At 40.8% G+C, this 22,037-nt stretch overlaps 1 protein-coding gene across 5 annotated transcripts in view; it reads right to left on the reverse strand.

Moving 5' to 3' along the window:
* The window catches only part of PPP2R2B (protein phosphatase 2 regulatory subunit Bbeta), a 527,631-nt gene that overhangs the window by 354,487 nt on the left and 151,107 nt on the right, over nt 1-22,037 (reverse strand). Inside the window, exon 1 of one of the 5 annotated variants that reach the window (XM_006148044.1) lies at nt 13,036-13,124. The exons of 3 other annotated variants lie outside the window; for them this stretch is intronic. The gene's annotated coding sequence lies outside the window, so the exon portion shown is untranslated. Of the gene's footprint in view, nt 1-13,035; nt 13,125-22,037 lie in introns of those variants that run through there. One more of the 5 variants, XM_006148046.2, reaches the window with a different exon arrangement.

A 22,037-nucleotide genomic window follows, 5' to 3' on the forward strand; every position in this document is an offset into this window, starting at 1 on the left:
GGCAAGGTCTTTCTGCTTTGATTGGCAATGTATCCTCATCCCAGCATCATGTTATGAATGGGTACACAATAGGTAATTGTCTAATGACTGAACGATATAAAAATAATATTGCTACCACTCTATCCTTGGTAGAGCATCTTTGCCAGGGACAGGGCACGCACTACTTCACATGGGAGACCAATGTCCCTTGTATTGACAGGTCTTACTGCTTGTTCCTCCTCAGGGCAAGCCCAAATGCCTTGTCCCTCTACATGTCCATACTTGGGTCACATTTTTTTCATGTACAGCCACCTTTGTTGCGTGTTTATTAGTCCATAAATATTTGTTGAGTGGCTAGAATGGGTGGCACACTAAGCTTGGTTGCATATATACAATGAATACATGTACGCTCCCTCCACTTAGGTTTGTTCAAGTCACATGCACAAGGCTCTGATGTAAGAAAGAATATTAAGTTTCCTACGTGAGGTCAAAGATACCCCGCGGAGAGTGATACTATCATGTGAGGAATCAGTGGCCATATTCCAAATGAGGACACTTTTTTAGCCGGCACCAGATGAATGAGTGTCATACACACAAAGAGTAGAGAGGAGAGAATAACTACTCAAAAAGAAACGTTCAAGGAAGGATATCGATGCATATTGCACATTTGCAAAGTAGACACGGTCCAAATTGCTTTTGTTGTTTCAGCTATTCATTTGTTCATTCATTCATTCATTCACAACAAAAAAATAAGTATGCCAAGGTTCATTTATATATCTTAATATGGTATATAAATGTAGTAGAAAAAAAAGACATGTACCCCCCTCTTTGGGGAGTTATGGATTGGTATGTTTTAATCCTGGATATAGCCAAGAAAATCCCTCCTAACATCCAGAAAATATTGCTCAAAATACCACAAGTTCATTCCTGTAAACAAATACCTGCGTTATGTACGCTTCAAGACTTTTTTGAGATGTGACTGTTCAATGTGGACCCTGTCCACTCGTGAAGGTAAGATGTTTTGAAGGCAAGGCTGAGTTTGGCTGAAAGAGTTTATTACTGTGATTGAAACACAGAGCCAAGTGCTTAAAATGAAAAACAATGCCAGATTAATGTGTGTTCTTGTTATCATTACTATTAGGTTTTCTGGAAAGTCATGACGTATTCTATGCTTTTCTATGCAAAAATGTGTCATGACTTTGCGGGCTGCCTAATTTGATTACCTATTTGGAAAGGTAGAAAGAGGCAAAGGGAAAAGATTGGTGCTTTGGAAAAGGCAGTCATTTTATACAACTGCCCAATGTTTGAGAAAGAAGGGAGAACTGCTTGGGGGTTATTATTTTCCATTAGAACAATTTAAGTCCAAACTTTTTTTGGGGGGGGTGGGGGAGGTTTTTGCTATAGGGCATGTGAGCTCGCCAGACAGACAGAGAGAGATGGAGGGACAGAAAGCAGGAAATCACCCCCCAGGGGAGATGGCCACACTGCAATCCCTGCCCCCCATTCTCCTCTTGGGATCTTGGGCACGCACGCACATGCACCTGGTGTGAGTTTGAGCCACTGGGTCCAGGACTCGAACTGCGGTCGACTACGTGGGAGTCCAGCGACATAGCCATTACGCTAACTGCTGGTTCCAGTCCAAACTTTTACACTAGCCCTACACTCAATGCAGAAACAATCGAGAAAGTTTTCTACTTCATAAAAGTGGAAAAACATAGACGCCAACCTGTCTTAAGGAAAGAAATTGTTTTGCATTCTAGGCTTCTTTACTTTTTGGTTTCCTTATGTCGTATGATTTTTAAAAATCTGTCACAGTTCTCTCAGAGGGACAGGGCAAAGGCTTTGACTTAAATGCTCATCTTTGTTTTGAAAAGGTAAAATTGAATCGAGACAGGGAGAATCTGAGAAACTTGACTACACTCTCAAGTAAATACAATAAGTACAATTCAGTTTCCGCTCAGTAATTCAAGTTCAGGGACTAATAGCTAATCTTTTAATGAATTAAACTGTAGGAAGAGACTCTTAAAAGCGATGAGACTATTTACTCTCCATTTACCTCCAATGTTCTGCGGAAATGGAACTACTAGCTCATTGCTTTCCACTTCCAACTTGTGAGGTCTTTTGTAGGATTTTTAACCTGGGCTAGCCCAATTCCAAATCTATGATGTTATAAAGCATCAGCAGAGAAAATGACATATGGTGGAGAGCAGGTGGCTTTGAGAGGCAATATTATCTATGTATATATGAAATCACAACAAGTATAAATATTTAATTTCCAATGTTTGAATGAGAAAAGAGGGTTTCTTTGAATGTGGACTTTAATGCATATGTAAATTAATTATAATTCATGACATTCCTTGCACAAATCATTATTTCAGAAATTGATGCAATAATTTAAAACCAATATTGACCATTTGCATGTTACAATGCTTTCAAAGATTGACTGCAATATTTTTTTTCTCCTCCTCCTTTAAGGAGGGCCTTCTATCATGAGCAAGATCAAATGTAAAATAGGGACCACATGGTTTCTATTTGTCAAGTTTGTGTAACTTGCTTCAGAGGAAACCATTCAAGGGGTACTCGGGGTGCAATGGTTAGGTTGATGGCAGTTTACGCAACTGTCCCACTAGACTGCATCCTGGTATCTCATTACAACCCATGTAAAGATCACATTCAAAGTTAATGGTCTTTATGCTTTTCCAGGTACCATTTCTCATGTCTGGTGATCTTCGACTTCAGTATGGGTCTACAACGATCTCTGATTTTGATCTCCTGGCATGATCAAGTGAAAATGTACTTAAAATCTGGGAACCAATTAGACATCCAAATGGCATAAAGAAGATGTAATAGCAAAAAAGAAAAAAGAAATGTAATTGGCCTTAAATTAGGGTAGCTTCTAATTTAAGGATAAAACATGAGTAGGTGAAAATATAGGCAAAGAATAAAGGTCACGCACTGATGAACTAATAAGGAATGGGTCTTATTAACAAGACATTTTCTTTGGCCATCTGATGAGGCCCTCTAGCTCGAATGTTTCACCTGGTCAGTCTACCACTCTCAGCATTAGGGTCAACAATGGCTTTCACAAAGGCCATTTCCTAAAGATGTCCCAGATAAAATGCATAATTTATAGAGTTCGAAATCAAGGTGTCTTTTGAAAAACTCTCCATATTTATGTTAATAGCAAATCCTATGGCTCTATGTATTAAGTAGTTTTCAAATATGTCTTCATCTAAGTTTACTCCTACCAGTCTCACCCAAACCACTGCTTCTTTTATCGGGGCTGTTTCAAAAGATCTCCTCACTGGTTGTCCTACTTCCACTTATGCCCCTTGAAGTTTGCTATACTCCACCAAGTAGCCAAAGAAAAACATTTTTAGAAAATGTGAATCAGATCATGTCATTCTTCTACTTAAAATCCTCCAATGTCTTCTCCTTGCATTCAAAATAAATCCAAATTGTTCACGCTGTCATTCAACAAAAAACATTTTTCCAATATCTATTTTCATGCCTAGCTTGCTCTCTTTCAAATATCGCCTTCTACTCCCACACAATCAATCTAATGAAGTCGTCCCACCTACCTACCTACCTACCTACCTACCTTCCTACACACACACACACACACACGAATGCATGTGTGCAATATACACACTCATGCCTCTTTAAGTATTCCTTCATAGCAACTGCTCTTATGTGAAATTCAGCATCCCAGGCATTAAGTCTCTGTCATGAAGATGCTGATCTTTCACTGACTTTAGCTACAGTATTCAGGTATAGAACTACACCTTTGAGAAGGAATATGCTCTAATCATTACATTTCCTTAATGACTGACTCATGGAGTCACTGGTCTTGGCTCCTTTCCAGGATACTATTCTATTATGTCCATGTATTATGCTTAGTCTGAGTCACCATAGTAAAAATCAACTGCTTTTGGCATCTTCCCCTCCATCCAAATTTTTGTATTTGTTCATCTTTACAAAGATTTAAAAATGATTAACAAACACAAAAATGGGCAAGTGGCGTGGTGGTTAAGGTGCTGGACTCCCACATGGCCAACAGTGGTTCGAGCCCCAGACCTGGCAGCCTGTTTTCTCACTTTCTCTCTCTTCTCTCTCTCTGGTGAGCACATGTGTCCTGTAGCAAATTTTAAAATACAATAATAGAGCCAGTAGGTGGTGTAGGGGTTAAGACACTGGACTCCCATGTGGTTTGAGTTCCAGACCCAGTATCTTGAAACTCACACCAGGTACAGTGTGCCTGCCCAAAATCCCGAGAGGAGAATGGAAGAGGAGAGACTGTGGCATGGCTATCCACCTGGGAGGTTATTTCTCACTTTCTGTCTCTCTGTCTCTCTTTTTCTCTCTGATGAGTGTACACACTCTATAGCAAAAATCTTTCTCTCTCCAAAAATAAATAAATACAAACCACAAAAACAAAGGAAACCTCCATTTAAACACTTAGTGTTATTGTCTCCTTCTCATCCCTTTTTGCAATCAAACTCTTTTTAGACAAAAATTATCACCTCAGTACTTTGAATGCTTTGAATCTCTTTCCAGAGATAATGAAAAAGTCCTGATTTGTTTTGTTGTTCTGTTTTTTTTGTTGTTGTTGTTTTTTTTTTTTTAATTGCCAGAGAGTTCATGGGCTTGTCAGAGAGAGAAAAAGCACACTGCAATGTGGGTGTGGTCATGCCAGAATCCTTTTCTGTCCCATCAGGATTTGGGACATGCATACACATGCATCTGGCATGTTTTCAAGCCAAGGGAGCCAGGACTTGAACTGCAGTCAGTTATGTGGGGTATGGCTTCCTATGCATAGAACTTAACCACTGTATTAATGGCTAGCCTAAGAAATCCTGGTTTCAGAAACTGACCTTGTAAGATTTATGATTTTCACTTTGGGACCAGTTATGTTTCTCGTTAAACTGAAAGTGCCTTGAAGTCAGTGCATAGCATAGCATCTTTAACACTTTCATTCACTTTGAAGTGGTTATCATAGCATTGGACTCAGAGTTGCTACTTAAAAGTCTTATCGTTATCAAACACTACATTATCCACAACATGAAGATGCAAAGGGTTAATATTTTTACAAAGGCATTTGAGTTTGTTGGTTATTCAAGTTCTTTCCAACCCTGAAAAATTAAAAAAAAGGAAATTCTAAACAGATGCTACTTTCTTTTTTCGACTACTTAGAGAATGTTGTATCCCTTTCATGGTATAGTAGGTCTCATCTTATATTTAGTTATTCATATGATTTCAAATATGCTTGGCAGAGTGACAGAGAGAAATAAAGCAAGTGATTTCCCTTCATTCTACGTTGTCTGTCTTGGTTGTTCTGAATTCTCATAGTCAAACCTGATATCTGGCATAGGATTGGCATGCAAAATATATGGACTAAATGAATGAATGCATGTAACTAATACATTACAGAGCCAGGATGCTAAGCCAGATCTGTCTGACTACAAGCCCATGTCCCATGACTGAACTGTATTGACTCCCTTCATTCATCTAAGTGACTGTGGTGGTGCTTGTCAGTGCCACTCTTTGACTCTTTTGCTATATCCTTTCCTGGACTGTCATGATCTGTGTTTGTATCTTTTCTTATCAAGTACTTGTAGTTTTCCTCACCTGACGCCAGCCCTCAGGGTACGTGTGGGGGTAGTGGGCGTCATTCTTTGCACAGCATTGTACATGAGTCTCAGAGCAATGGAAGAAAAAGAAAAAAGGAGAAGAGAAAAAGTGTCTTGCTCATTGGCATCTGTCAATTATGGTGTGTGATTAAGAAATTTACTTTATAGGGGCTAGCAGATGGGGTGGTGGTTAGAGCATTGTACACCCACATGGTTCAAGTCCCAAACCTGGTGGCTTATTTTCTTGCTTTCCCTTTCTCTCTCTCTCTCTCTCTCTGGTCAAATTAAAAAATAATAATAACAAGTAGAATTAAGTAAATGAATAACTCTAAAAGAAAGAAATTTATATTATATATGAAGATCTTAATTTTACAGGGGCTCAAAGTTATGCCAAGGACACACATCAATGGTAGAGTTAATTGCTAAAAGTAAATGATGTGGTCCCTTCACATTCTTTTATGAACAACGTGGTTGAGAAGAAATAATCCGTTTCCTGGCTCCTAGACAATATTATGAAACCACGATGGCTGCCAAAATCAACTATTTCGGTTCTTTAGCCCAATCTAATGTTATAATCTGGATGCAGCAAGTTCTGAGGTGAAGGCAAGTGAGCAGTCTAACAAACTTCAAAGTGATAAGTTTTGTTTTTCTTGCCATTTGCTGAGTTTTGTTGTTGTATTTGCTATTTAAGGATGCAAAGTATTTAACAATAAAGTCCCAAACCACCTGACATCTCTCGCCAGTGAAAACAAAGACTATTCATCTCAAACACAGTTACACACACATCATTTTGCAACCTTTGTTTCTCAGAGACACGATTTCAAATTTTCTGCATTAGAACGCTCCCCTTATCCCGTCACTGTGGCATTCCTAGAAAACGTGTAGTCTCCTCTACCTGCATTTTTGTATATTTAGGCTCCAGCAAAGATCCATTATGAAAATGACAAAACTGCCAGGAAGAATTATGACTTCCCTGCTTAACAAGCGTGTGAATTCACCGAGAAGCAGCAGGCAGAGGAGCAGAAAAGCAGGAGGCAGAAAATATATGAAGAGCATATTGTCTTGGACTCTTCACCCTCTTTCTGCAAGTTGTTGAGAATGGTTTTACTCGTCTTCCAGATATTACAAATTTGCTCCTTAACAAACTACCGTAAATCTCTTTCCGTACAGTACAGGGCAGAATGTGGGCCTTTTAGTGAAAGTTAGTGATGCTGAGAGAATGGTGAGTGTGGGAGCAGTACCTACCATTCATTGAGAGGGGACTAAGTCCTAAGACAGAGCTAAACTTTCGCATACATTGTTTTATGCAATCATCACAGGTCCTCTTAATGGTTCTCCCATTTAAATCCATTAAGGACTTCCTATCGTCTTTAAAGAAAGTCCAAATGACTCAACAATATTGTGTAATAGTTTAGAAGCCCCTCCAAGGCTCCACACACCTTTGCCTCATCTTCTGCTATTCTCTAGGATGGTCCTATCTCATTTGTACTCAAAACGCGCTTGGTTTTTCCTGTTTTGTGTTTTCTTTGGCCTATGGGCCTTTAAACGTGTCCCCTTGTAACCACGTTTCTTCTACTTTTCACCTGGCTAACTCATACTTCCCTTCAAGACCATACTACTTTTCTTTCTTGTTGTTTTCTTTAAGACGCTGTTTTTGAAAGCCCCTAAACTAGGTAGGGCTCCCTTGTTTGCTTTCAGAGTTCACACCGTAACGCTTTTGTTAACTCAATACTCGAAGTGGCTATTTGAATATATACCTTTTCTGCTACATTTAACCTCTGTGAAGGTTGGCACCAAGCCTCTTAATTCACAATTGCTTCACCAGCATTTAGCTGAATGCTTGAAAGTGAGTAGACCCTGAAAATGCAAAATCTATATATGAATGTTCCTATTTCATAGATGTGGAAACAAGTTAAGAGGAGTTAAATAAGATAGTCAAGAATATATAGCAAATGGCAAAGCCAGTGTTCCTATATATATATATATATATATATATATATATATATATATATATATATATATATATTGGAAAGCATGAAAGTACCTTCATGGGGAATGATCAAACCACAATCCCTTCTCCTCCATCTCTCCCTGCCTTCAGGATTTTGCGCATGCACGCACATAGGCCCAGAATGTTTCTCAAGCCACTGCGTACAGCACTCCAATCACACGGTCTGCCATGTGCCTGGCTGACTTAACCACCAGGCCAGAGGCTGGTCTGATAAAACCAGGTTTGGAATCCAGTACTGACTCCTAAACCCAGGTTCACAATCACTCTACAGCATTGTCTTCTCAAAATTTTCTCCAGGAAAAATAAAGATAATTATTATAGGCTATCTATCTTAGAGAAAAAAGATGAGAAAAAAAATGCTGGGGGCACTGGTAAGTTACATGGTGGTGAAGGACACTGGACTCCCATATGGCTGATTGTGTTTGAATCTCGGGCCTGTTGGCTTGCTTTCTCACTATCTCGCTCTCTTTCACTCTCTCTCCATCCTTCCCTGGTCAAATTAAAATAAGTAAATAAGTAAATAAAGTGAAATATCAAAATAAACAAACTGGGATTCAGGAAGATGATCTTTCATCGGATTTCAGCATAACATGAAGAAAGCTGGGTAGTTTTGTCTTTCTGCACCCTGGACTAATTATAGTAGACCTCCCCAAAACATGGCTTCTGACTCTCAAATATAGGTGGTAGTAGATAAGAGGCAATTTATAGCTATCACTTTAAGTCTTTCTTACAGATCTACATGGAAAAAGAGAAAATGAGCTTCTCACATTCTGAGAGAGGTTGCCCAGGCAACAAGGACAGAGCCCGAGCAACAGACCACCCTGCTGAGACGTGCTGCGGCACCCGCACATTCTCTCGCAGCCATGCTCACCTCTGACGGACAGCGGCCAGCTGCACTTAGACACCCTCTTCCTGCCTGTTTCTGAAAGACTCACCTGTCCCAACTGGACATAGTCTGCAAAGACATCCTTGAGGACAGCCTTAACAATAGCTCCAGATTCTTGCTATGTGGTCGAGTGATAAGCCCACGTTTAATCTATAGACTACGCCAGATGAGAAATGACAGGTGAAAAGCTCATTCATTCCAAGTTTGTGACTTGCAATAAAAAAAGCTGGACTCTGGGACCAGCAGTTAGCATAATGGCTATGTCAATGAACTCCTATGTAGTCGACAGCAGTTCGAGCCCTGGACCTGGTGGCTTAAACTCAACGCCGGAAGCATGTGCGTGCTTGCCCAAGATCCCAAGAGGATACTGGAGGAGAAGGGATTGCGGCATGGCCATCCCCCCGGGGGGGTAATTTCTCGCTATCTATCTCTGTCTTTCTGGAGCATGCATGTACCCTATAGCAAAAACCTCTTTAAAAGAAACAAACAAACAAACAAACAAACAAAACCTGGACTTTGAATGAAATATTCACTTAAAAAATTAAATTAGACCAGTGTCTGTATGTAATGGTAGCCCCCAAATACAGGTCTTCCGCTTAAGAGCTATTTGGCTTTGGATAAGTTACTTTTGTTTTGTTTTTAATTTTTGCCATATACACTGGAGAGAAGGAAAATGAGAAACCAGCTCCTGGAGAAGATGATCACACTGCAATCCCTCTCCTCTACTTTCCTCTCAGGCTTTTGGGCATGCACACACATACCCAGCATGTTTTTCAAGCTGTTGGGTCCAGGACTCGAACTACAAGGTCAGTTATGTGGGATCTAGCATCTGTTGGCCCATTACTTAAGATCTAAATTGTAAATTTGCTCATCTATAAAGTGGGTTTATAAATATAAGTAAGGCAGCCAGAGATTAGTGCAGTGGTAATGGGACATGAGGCTGACCTACATGTGAAGGATCCAGGTTTGCCTCTGGAGACCTCCCTGTGCACACCAGGCACACATACTCCTGAATAGGGATTAGCTGAAGCCAAGGGTGAACTGTGGTATTGGGGGTGCTGTGTCTCTCTTGCTAATGTTAGAAATACTTTAAATAAAGAAATAAGGGATCAGCAGGTAGTATAATAGTTATGTCCTTGAACTCTTATTTAGTTGAGCATGGTTCAAGTCCTAGACCTGGTAGCTTAAAGCTCATGCTGTGTGAATATGCATGGGTTCCCTAAATCCCAAGAGAAGAATGGAGGGGAAGAGACTGTAGTGTGGTCATCCTCCCTGGGGGGTGATTTCTTGCTTTCTGTCTCTCTGTCTCTCAGGTGAGCACAAGCACCGTACAGCAAAAATATCTCTTAAAAAAAAAAAGGAAAGAATAATAATTACCAAGGATATTTTTCATGAGAATTGAGAGGTGAGAAAAGGCATGTAAACACATAACATGTGGCATAAGACTAAGCATGTAAATGAAGGTTATAAAAATTATTACAGATTATTTGGGTTTCTGAAAAACTGGTCAGATAGAAATAACTAGCAAGGTCTTCCTTTGAGTCTACAGGCTGGTTTAAGTTTAGTGGCAAAAGCAAGCTGGCCTCGGATCTGTTTTGATCATAACCACCAACATGGGTTGTAAAACCCTCCTGCCTTTGCTGTCTTTTCAGTGCACTAGAAAGCCTTTACCCGGCCTAATACAGCAAAAGGCACACAGTGGGTGCTCAAGAAATGCTTGTTGAATCTGTCAGCAATGGGGTGTGCAGGCCATTCAAGCACCATAGGCATCTGGATTTTTAAAGGAAGTTGTCCCCCTTCCAAGAGTCATTAAGTGAGTTCTTTGGGGAGGACAATAACAACATGCTACCTGACTGCTTTGTTCAGAAGTGCTTTCTGACAGAGTTACCCCATGAGAGATACTGTCCTTTGCTGCATAACTGCCAGTTCCTACCACGCAATGGCATTTCACAATGTCTTGCTGGTGTATATACAGGGAAGGAAGAGACTGACCACAGGGGAGAGTGTCCCAGAGTGGGATTACACTTCCACCAACTGCTCCCAGCCTCCAGCACTTCGCAGTGTCCTATATGCTGTGTGTGTGTGGTGGGAGAGTGAGTGGATACATCTGCAGTACCCATGCACCTTTTTTTTTTTTTTGGAGAAGTTTTTGCTATAGGGCGCATGCGCTCGCCAGAAAGACAGAGAGAGACAGAGAGATAAAAAGCGAGGGGGAATAGCCACGCCACAATCCCTTCTCCTCCATTCTCCTCTTGGGATCTTGGGCACGCACGCACATGCACCCGGCGTGAATTTAAGCCACTGGGTCCAGGACGTGAACCACGGTCGACTACATGGGAATCCAGTGACATAGACATTATGCTAACTGCTGGTCCCGGTACCCATGCACCTTTAAAAACCAGGTCCAAATCTCACTTACCTCTCTTTAAACAATATTCTTCAGATCTAACTTCATTCTCTGAAAGGATTTTATAACCTAACTTTCTAGAGAGAATAAAAATGAGAACATCTCGAAATTAAACCCTATCTAGCTAAGCAGACCAAAAAGCCTTTTCTAGAGTACAAAGTACAATACACTAGCTCCAGTCTTTGTTCTTGAGTTTAAAAAAAAAAAAATCCAGAGAGGAAACCATTCTGGAATGAGTAACCTCCAAATGCTAATTTTGCAACATGAATACTAGTGGTTCATTAATACTTGTAAATCGTCTAGATTTTGCTATTTTGAAAAACAAACCCCAGGAAATGCTAATTAATAAAAGATCTCATGTCTTATTAACGTTCATAGAGTAATTACCAAAATCACAAATCCATCTGCTAAGTAGTCAGCAAACAAGACAAATGACTGTGCTCAGTTAAACAGATTATCCAGTACCTTTGGGAGTACAATCCAATAGCCCAACCACACCAGGAATCAAACAGCTACTTCTTTTGCAACACGGACAGGCAGCAACAATGCCATCTTCCATAGGGGACAAGACAGAGCAGAGGACACATTTGGCAACCTGCCCCCTCTAGAGAACACATGTATGCACGTGGTAGTGTCATTCATGTATCTTTGTTTTTTTAATCTTTGTACTGACGATTCAAAGATTTGGTTTCTTAAAAAGACAGAAGAGAAAAGACCCGAAAGATGTCAGACATCATCGCCAGCTTCTGCATATAAAATGCACACTGGTAAGCCAGCTCAGATCCCAAAAGAGAGAAGAAATTTCATCTTCCTGAGGATATTCTCGTCAATTTCATCTCTACTTTTTCTTCAGGCTCATCGCCCGTACACATTTCACGACTCCTCCCCAGGGAGGCATCTTAAGAACAGAGACCATGTCTTATTAGTATTTAAAGTATGACAGCAATAAATAGTAATACTGGGGGGTCAGAAAAGTCATGACATATTTTTCTATGCAAAAAAAGCATCGTACATGACTGGGATCAGCAGTTGGCATAATGGTTACATCGCTGGACTCCCGCATCATTGACCATGGTTTGGGTCCCAGACCTGGTGGCTTAATGTGTGCCAGGAACGTGTATATGTGTGCCCCAAATCCTGAGAGGAGAATGGAGGAGAAGGCATTGAGGCATGGCCAGCCCCCCTGGGGAGGTGATTTTTCACTTTCTGTCTCTGTGTCTCTCCAGCGAGTGCATGTGCCCTAAAGTAAAATTTCTCTCAAAAAAAGAAAAATAAAAAAAGCATCATGAACTTTTCTGACAACCCAAGAATCATGACTGAAGTTAGATGCCTACTGTTTTTGTGATCATAGGAGTGCCAGTCACTTGGATGAGTGGATGAGTGCTTGGGTTTATTAACTTTTAATTCTTTAACTTTTGTCATTTAATATTCACAACAACTACTTAAAAGTAGGTACATCATCATTTTACCTGTGAGCCAACTGGTACACAGACAGGCTAAGTGGCATCACTGGGATTTGTCCCTAGGTGTGAAGGATTTGAAAGCCTGCACCCTGAAACACTATGCTAAACTGCACCAATCACAGTGCCTAGGTCAGGGCTGAGTACACAGCAGACACTGATAAACACTGGTGGAATGGATGGATAGCTTAACATCAATTCATTCCCACATCCCGTTGGTAGCTAGAGTTAAATGTTTGCAGTTTCTGCTTTCCTGAGTATGTTTCCCAGGTGTGCATGATATCAGGGTCATTATTAGTACGGGGTAGCCAAAAATGTCACTTAACATTCCCCTTACCTTTCTAAAAAATTTGCTATAGGGTGTGTGCATTTGCTGGAGAGGGGAAAGATAATGCAAGAGTCCTTTTCCTTAGTGATTTTTTTTTGGAGCAGGCACACCCATGAACCTGGAGTACTTTTCAAGTCACTAGGTTTGGGACTTGAACCTCACAGCCAGTCATGTGGGATCTAGCTGCCTAAACCACTATGCCACTGCTGACCCCACTTTCTACATCAGAAAATTAACACTTCTGCAGGGTTCTGCCTCCTAGTTCAGTATCTGCCAGCATGTACTCACGATTGGGCACATTTGGTGGCATTTCATTTGTTTTGGAGTTACTCACATGTTGGACTGCAAGCTAGATGGTAGGAGGTGGCCCAGTGTGCTCCGCACCTCCTCCCAGCTCTCTTCAACATCCTGGGCCCTGTAGTCACATGGGGCGGGGAGCTGAGGGTCTGGTGGCCACTGACTTCACAATAGTCAGTGTTTCCTATTGGTGGGGTGGGCTTTTGCTAGTTTAGCCCTTTCAGTACACAGAATTGCCTCTCTGTCCTGGTAATAGTACCTCTATCATGTAGTCATGCTCTTAGAAGAAGCACAGCCCACTTGGAGTAAAAGCCGTCTTGGTTTACGCTAACCAGCACTTCCTATTGGCTTTGCTGCAGTGATTAAACTGGAAGACTCACATCAAGTCAACAAGAAACAAGGAGATGTTTGCTGGGACTTCTGGAAAAAAAGTTTGTTTTTTTTTTTGGGGGAGGTTTTTGCTATAGGGCATGTGCGCTCACCAGATAGACAGAGAGACAGAAAGTGAAAAATCACCCCCCCGGGGGGATGGCCACACCACAATCCCTTCTTCTCCATTCTCCTCTCTGGATCTTGGGCACACATGCACACATGCCCAGCATGAGTTTTAAGCCACTGGGTCTGGGACTTGAACCGCGGTCGACTACATGGGAGTCCAGCGATATAACCATTATGCCAACTGCTGGTCCCTGGAAAAAAATGCTGACTTGGCTACCAGGAAAGAGATTTTTTTTTCTCCTTACTGAATGTTCATGTAGAGCGAGATTCAGAAGGTGCTGGAATTAATTTGGAACTATAAAGGAATCTAGCAATAGGTTTATGATGCTGTAGAAGGCCGGGGGAAAAGAAAGAAAGAATTGACTTTAATGACATAAACGAGCTACTTAATTAAGCCTTGCTCCAAAGCCTGAACTATTTCTGGATTTTTCAGTTGCATGGGAGTCTAAATTCCCTTTTTTGAGTAAGGCAGTTTTGAGGCAAATTTTTTCTGACTTGAAGCTAAAATATTCTTAATATGCATGGTGACAGTCTTGATTGTTTCATGCTCATCCTCATTTATTTCTTCCAGAAAAGCATGCGTGACAATGGTCTGAAGGACCAGCGGGAATCCCTGAACAGTTTATCACAAACCTTACGTAGGCAACATTTGCCTGTACAGTTGTCTTGAATTAGGGCCATGATCTTGTGTGTGGTTTTGAGAGTGTGTTGCGCTCATGAACTGTGTTCCGGCCAGTTTTGTCCATGGTGGTCATAAAGCCTAATTATGAAGACATGATGAGATCACCACACAATGGCACCAAGAAGTAATGACCATCCCAGCCCACAGATCAGCTTTTCCGGCACAATCTCAGATAGACCCTTCTTGGGTTTCACATAAATTCAACGTTTTCAAATGAATTAGAAAATACCAGCTACTTAGAGAATGGTCGTCTTCTCTGAAACCGCCATGCTTACAAGGACAACTGCCCTTGAAAACCGTGTAGTCGGCACAAATAAGGGGATTACAGGTTTCAGTGAGAAACAATGGGTGGTAAAGGGTAACCAGAGCTGCGCCATGTCCCTGTCACAGCTTGGATTTGATCTCTTGGACTTCTAGTTATAAAGGATGGGCCCTTCCCAAATGCTGACGATTTCAGATACAAGGACAGAAAAGAAGAGGAAGACAGAAGGCATTGGATCCTCAAAGTTTTACCCAGAGAGTAAGGAAATGGGATACAGGGACCTCTTACTTGTTGTTAGGGTCAGCTTCGTGAATGAGCTACTCCTGTGGTTGCATAGGGTCCTGTGCTCTGAAAAGCCCTTTGCTTGGCTTAATTATGTGCTGTCACCATCCTGAAATTTGAAATAAGTTTTTTTTCCCCAAGAATAATTTGATTTTATTCCTCATCATTTTTGTTTTTCACTTGAGGTGGGGGGTGGGGGAAGAGAAAGTAAGAAAGCAAGCTGCCAGGTCCAGTACTCAAACTGCGGATTGCCATGTGGGAGTCCATTGCCTTAACCACCGCACCATCACCTGCTGGTCCCTGAAACAGGTTTTGAACAGAGGATCCTGCATTTTCATTCTGCCTTGGGTCCACAATTAGATAGATTAGCTGGCTTATTACAGATCTTCAGTTCTTTCTACTAAAATCACATGAGGATTGAAAGAATAGAAATTCTTTTTTTTTTTTTTTTAATTTTTTCAGGGTTAGCAGTGGCATGGTAGTTAAGGCATTGGACTCCCACATGACTGACCATGGTTCGAGTCCCAGATCTGATGACTTGCTTTCTTACTCCCCCACCCCTGTCACTCTGTCCCTCTCTAGTCAAATAAATAAATAAAGTTAAATAAAATAATTAAAATTTTTTCTTTGCTTATGATATAGTACATGCATACATGTGTGAGGGGAGGGAAGATGTGCATCCTTTGTGGGGATTGGTTATGACATGGTATCTCTTCCTGTTGTCCTTCAGTCCATCGGATCTTGGGCTCTTGCACACATGAGTGGTGTGTTTCAGGCTGACGAGGCCGGAGATTCAAACCACAGTCACCATATGGAATCCAGCTTCTCCTGAGCAGTGTATTACTTCTGTGCCATAGAGTTGGCCCCCAAAGAACAGAAATTCTACTAAAGACCTGCGTTTGATTTCCTCTAAGACTCCTATCTTCTTTGACTATCTTTTCTTCCTTGACTACCTTCTCTGTGTGGAATAAAGACTGCTAGTTTACCATTTAAATTCTATTGATGTACTAGATTTATCGTGTTATTTTTTCAATAACTGCTTTAGGATTGCAATATGCAAGAATGTATTACAATCTTTTTGTGATCAATACTAACGTTATGCCAGAAAATATAGCAACTTTGCTCCAAAGTAATTAAATTCCTTCCTCTTTCTTGCTATCATTACCATATACATTAAATCCGCATATGTTATAAACCCCAAAATACAGTGTTAAAAATAATTGTTTCATACGATTCTGTGTCTCTTAAAAAAGGTGGGAAAAATGAGCAAAAAATGTATTATGGAGTCTTTTATACTAACTCATGTATTTACATTTTCAGTGCTCAGTCTTTCTTCCTGTGGGTTTGTGTTACCTTACAGTATCATTCTCTGAAGCATTTGCTTCCTTTAGTGTATCTTTTAAGTCAGGCCTGCTAGCAACACATTTGTTCAGTGTTTATCTGCTTGTGTTTTCATACTGCCCTCATATTTGAAGAGTACTTTTGCTAGATAAAGAAGTCTCGTCTGACAGTACTTTCTTTCTGCCCTATGGATATATCATTCTTCCACTTTCTGGGATTCATGATTTTTGAGGAAAATACCAGCCTGATTGTATTAATGCTTGTCCATCTATAATGGTCACTTTCCTCTTGTTTCTGTCTGTTTGGTTGCTATTATTTATTAGAGAGAAGTTTTTGCTATAGGGCACACGTGCTAGCTGGGGAGACAAGAGAAAGGCAGACAGAAGGCAAGAAATCACTCCCTAGAGGGATGGCCATGAGTAATCCCTTCCCTTCCAATCTCCCCTTGGGATTTTGGGCATGCATGCACACATGCCCAGGGTGTTTTAAGCCACCGTGTCCAGGATTTGAACCGTGGCCATCTATATGGGGGTCCAGCAATGTAACCATTGTGCCATCTGCTGGTCTCTCTCTTGCTGCTTTCAAGATTTTCTTTTTCAATTTGGCTTTTAACAGTTTGACTATGATGTGTCAAAGTGTGAACCTAGTTATGTTTATCCAGTCTGGGTTCCTTTGAGCTTATTGGATATGTAGGTTAATATTTTTAAAAATGGAACTGGTAGATCAGGTGGTACTGCAGTAGTAATGCAACTGGGCCCACATAGAAAATGTTCTGGGCACATATAACTGTGATTAGGACCAGCCGATACTGGCATCGTGAAAGCCTGGTTGAGGTGCATTTCTCTATTCCTCATGCATGAGGTAAATAAATAAACTTAAAAACTCAAATTTGGAAAGTTTTAGGGCATGATTGTTTTGAATAATTTTTCCATCACTTTCTCTTCTCTTCTCGAGCACCTCCCATTACATGGCTGTTTCTATGCTTGAACTTGTCCCATAGGTTAGGCTATAGGGCGCAAGCACTCACTGGGAAAAGACAGAGAAAGAGGCAGAGAGAGAGAGAGAGAGAGAGAGAAATGAGAAAGCACCCACCCTCCCAGGGGGATGGCCACACTCTAAGCACCTGTCCTTTTTTTCCCTTTTGGGATTTTGGGGACTCACACACATGCATCTAATGTGTTTTTTAAATTGCTGGGTCCAGGACTAGAACCACACAACCATGTGGGATCCAGCTGCCTTTTCTTTGAAAAGATTTTTTAAAATTTTGATTGCTTGCTTGATTGATTGGATTGGATTTAGCTAGAGAGGGACAGAGCAAGAGAAAGCAAGCGTGAGAAGGAGACAGGCGGGGCAGGGAGGGGACAGAAAGTGAGAAAGCAAGCTGCCAGGTCCGGGACTCAAACTGCAGTTGGCCATGTGGGAGTCCAGCACCCTTAACCACTAGGCCACCTGCCAGCCCCAGGACCTAGCTGCCTTAACACACATATTACCACACACCTGCTGGCCCACCTCTGTTCATTTTAGTTCAGTCTTTTTGCTCCTTTTTCTATGTTTGAGCTCCATAGGTTTCTTTTTTGGAGAGATTTTCACTATAGGGCGCGTGTGCTCGCCAGACAGACAGAGACATTAGAGTCAGAAAGCGAGAAATCACCCCCCAGGGGGGATGGTCATGCCGCAATCCCTCCTCCTCCATTCTCCTCTCGGGATCCTGGGCACGCACGCACACGCGCCAGGCGTGAGTTTTAAGCCACCGGGTCCAGGACACGAACCGCGGTCGACTACGTGGGAGTCCAGCGACATAGCCATTACGCTAACTGCTGGTTCCCAGCTCCATAGGTTTCTTTTTTAAAGGCTTTTGCCATAGGGTTCATACACTCTTCAGAGAGTAAGAGAGACAGAGACAATGAGAGGAAAAATGAAAAATCTCCCTCCAGCAGGGATGGCCATGCTGTAATCCCCTCTCCTCCATTTTCTCTCTGGGATTTGGGGCATGCACTCATACATGCCAGGCATGAGTTTCAAGCTACCAGGTCTGGAACTCGAACTGTGGTCAGCCATGTGGAAGTCCAGCACCCTAACCACATACTGTCTGCTGTCCTCATAGACTTTCTAATAAGAATGTCAAGGCTTTCTCACACCATTTTGAAAAATGTCATCAGATGGGCTTATTAACTGTTGATGATGACGATTGGTCTGAGAAGTATTTCATGATGGGCAAAGTATTTTTACAAGCAAAATGAGAAATAGCAATTGACTGCTTTAAAAAATAATTAGAATAATAAAAATAATGACTGGGGAAAACATAGAAAAGATATTGAATGTTGAAGTGGGGAAATTAATGTCTCTGTACTGACGGACATGCATGGCATTCCCTTTTGAAAAAACAATGTAATACATTGTAAAGTTATATGTAATCCAATGTAATATAAAGATGATTATGATGATAATAAAAAATAAATAAATTAAAAAAAAATGTCATCAGATGCAAAACCGTTCTTGTGACAGTGACAAAGACTGTATTTCCAATGGTAAACTCTCACTCAAGATGCAATGATAAAACCTTCAGGTTTTCCTCCACGTTAAATCAGGGGGAATGTTTGTTCCAGGACCCTTTAGGATGACCTTTGATCCTTCACAGAAACTGAATTCCTCCCAATCAAACCCAGAACTTTCCTAGCTGTGAAATCTTTTCTTAAATTCTCATCCCTCACCCGCTGCCCCCCAGCCCATATATGGTCCTTGTAGCAAGAAAGACTTAATAGTTTCTGAGTTTCTGGCTGAGTCAGGTTCTTCCTGATGTAGCCATTAAATAATAAGCTTTTCAATGACTTTCTTGTCTCTAGTCTCTCCCCCTTGCAATCTGCCTCACACACTTCCTCAAAGTTGTTATTTAGAGCATCTGTAATCATGGGACAGCCCAGTTCAAAACCCTTCGATGGCTTCCTTTCCCTTTTTCTCCACATTTCATAACAATTTTATTTAACCTTAGAATTCAAAATGTTATCATTTCAAAACATTTATAGCACATCTCAATGTGTAAGTTTTCTCAGATAAACTTGACTTGTATTTACCTTCCATACAATTTATAAGAGAGAATTCATAAACCAAGCTGTCTTAACTAGAATTTTCCCATAACTGAATCAAATATCAGGCTTTAGAGTTGGAGTTACACTAGATGCTGAGCAGCGAAGTGTTAAAGGTAAAAGGAAGATAAAAGAAAACAACGGAAAAAAAGAAAAAATGGAGGATCAGAGGGTCAAGAAAATACTCTACCTTAAAAATAAAAAATAATTTAAAAAAAGTTAAAGAGAGAGAGAGACAGAGAGAAGAATACAGAGGGTGCCCTACCACTCTAGATTGGTATCTGGAGGGTGAAGTCTGAGCAGAAAATCTTCAGTTTTTCTAGCTCCTAAAAGGGATTGCTCACAGCTCAGATGCAGATGGCTTCTCCTTTAATTCCATTTTTCCATAAACTTTTTGAAGTCCTCTCCTATGCCAGTGGCTCCAGAGCCATAAAATCTTTCTTATATATGTAAGGTAACTTCAACAACAAATTAGTGGGCTGTCTGCAAAGTCATGATGCATTTTGTGCATAGAAAATGATGTCATGACTTTCCCAACAACCTAATATATCCTACTCTTTCTATAAATCACACAAACTGGCTTGCAGCAAGCTCAAAGCCTTTCTTGAACTCTGCAGTCATCTGCTGTCTATCCTTAATCTCATGGCCTTTCCTCTAGAGAAAATGGCTAAGAGCTGACGCTGATCCATTTGCTGTCACTCAGTGCTCCACGAGTGTAGCAGACATCGCCAATTATACCTTCTTTCCCACTAAGCCCAGACACAGTCCCAGAATCCTCCTCAAACAGAACTGCTGGCAGCCATTACATGGTTCAGGAGGTGAGACCTCTGAGTTGTACCTTCTGCAAGTCCTCAAAGTTGAAATGTACAATTCTTCACACTGTCTGCTCTGTTGGGGTTGTTTTTTTCTGAGCATGCCCTTTTTCACTCTGGCTTCAGGCTCAACTCCATGGGCAGTTTTCTTCTATACCTCTGTACTCAGTCCCTTGTTGATAGCATCCATTGTCATGATTTTAAATCCCATGTACTTATTACCCCTTCCCACACTTAAATTTTTAGACTAGATATCTTTCCCAAGTTCCAATTTTCTATATATCATCTCCACTTCAAAAATCTTAGGACCTTTTCCAAGCCACCATTCCCCAAACTGAACTGATTGTCTATCTCAGATATTTTCAACATGTAGCATTTCTCTAGCTTGATTGGAATTGAATTTATTTTCTCAGATGCGCTGACCCAAATACTGAAGAGTCATCTTTGGCTCTTCCCATTCTCTCTCACACCATAATAATAATAATATTTTCAAAATATATCAGAACCCTAGGGTTTCTTACCACTGTCACTGCCACCATCCCATTCTGAGCCACAACATCTTTAATGAATGATTGCAACATATTTCACTGCTTCTAACTTCGACCTTTCATAGTCTACACTTAACATGGCACCCAGAGCCACCCTTCATCTCTGGGATCTACACTAGCCACAGGGAGCCTTTTGAAAAATCAAGCAGATTCCACCTCTATTCAAAACAGTCCAGTGGCTTCCCCTTTCAGGTAGGATAAAAGCCAAAGGCTTTTCAATGACTTATAGTCATTGTGGAATGTCCTGCCGCCCCTTCGCATTCATTTATCTTTACTATACTTCCTCTTACTCCCTTCCAGCCACACTGGCTTCCTTTATGCTTCTGGAAAACACTATGCCATCTTCTTATAGCACTTGCATTGGCCATTTCCTTTCCCAAAAATGCTCTTCCTTTAGATATTGATGTACCGATTGTCTCACCTACAAGTTTTTGCTCACATGCCACCTTCCCCATGAAGCCCACCCTACCTACAATTGCAAAGCTATCCTTCCCATCTGCTTCGCCCCTGCTGCCCTTCCATCTCATCTCTCACCTTTTCTCACATTCTTTGTTATTTCCATAACACATCATCATCTGTATTATAAAATTTACTTCAATACTATACTTAACTATCTATCATCTGTCTCATTCCTCTTGGAAATGTAACTCGAAAAGGGTGGGGACTTCTGTTTTATTCATTGACATATCATTTTACAGTTTCTGGAAGAACGTCTGAACCATAATAGACATTAAGACACATTTGTTGAATAAATAAATCAGGGGTGACTGTGTGGTTCTGATGTAGTTGGGTGCTTTGAAGATATGGACTGAAAGTGAGAATAGTTCTTCAAGAAACTGCTGGTGGGTGGGGGTAGCTGCTAGCATGATGGTTGAGGCAGTTAGATATCACATGGCCAACTGCATAATTTGCATCCTGGACACAGTGGCATGAAAAACATGCTGGTGCGAGTGCTTGTGTGCCCCAAGTTCCAAAGAGTGGAGGAGGGGAGACTATGGCATGGTCATCCCACATGGAGGGTGCATCATCCTACATGGGGAGTGTTTTCTTGTTCTCTCTCTCTCTACCTTTTGCTGTCCTGTGAACACATGTGCCCTATATCGAACTAAATTAAAAACAAAACAAAAAACTCCAGGAGAAGTATAGTTCAAAGAAATGTCAAGAGAATCACTATGAAAAAAAAAAAAAAAAGAAAAGACAAAAAGTGGATGGGAAATAATAGATATAAAGGGCACTTTAAAAAGTGGAAAAATGAAATTAAATTATTAATCTATTTTGGTACAAAAAATTTTTGAGATCCATGCATTACTTTTTCCATAATAAGTGTTTTCCATGAACATTTTGAAGACCCCTTATATAAACTTATCCTGGTGAGTCACTGAGTACATTAGCATACTAAAAGTTCTGAGAAGTCCTACAGTCAAAAAGTGGGCTTAATTACCTTTTACAAACTTTTTGATACATGATCGAACTTAAAAACTGTGTATATTACAGTGTATAAGGAAAATGAGTGGCAATTGTGAATGCAGCC

This window comes from Tupaia chinensis, unplaced genomic scaffold (assembly GCF_000334495.1).
Source record: "Tupaia chinensis unplaced genomic scaffold, TupChi_1.0 Scaffold000228_1, whole genome shotgun sequence".
NCBI lineage: Eukaryota > Metazoa > Chordata > Mammalia > Scandentia > Tupaiidae > Tupaia > Tupaia belangeri.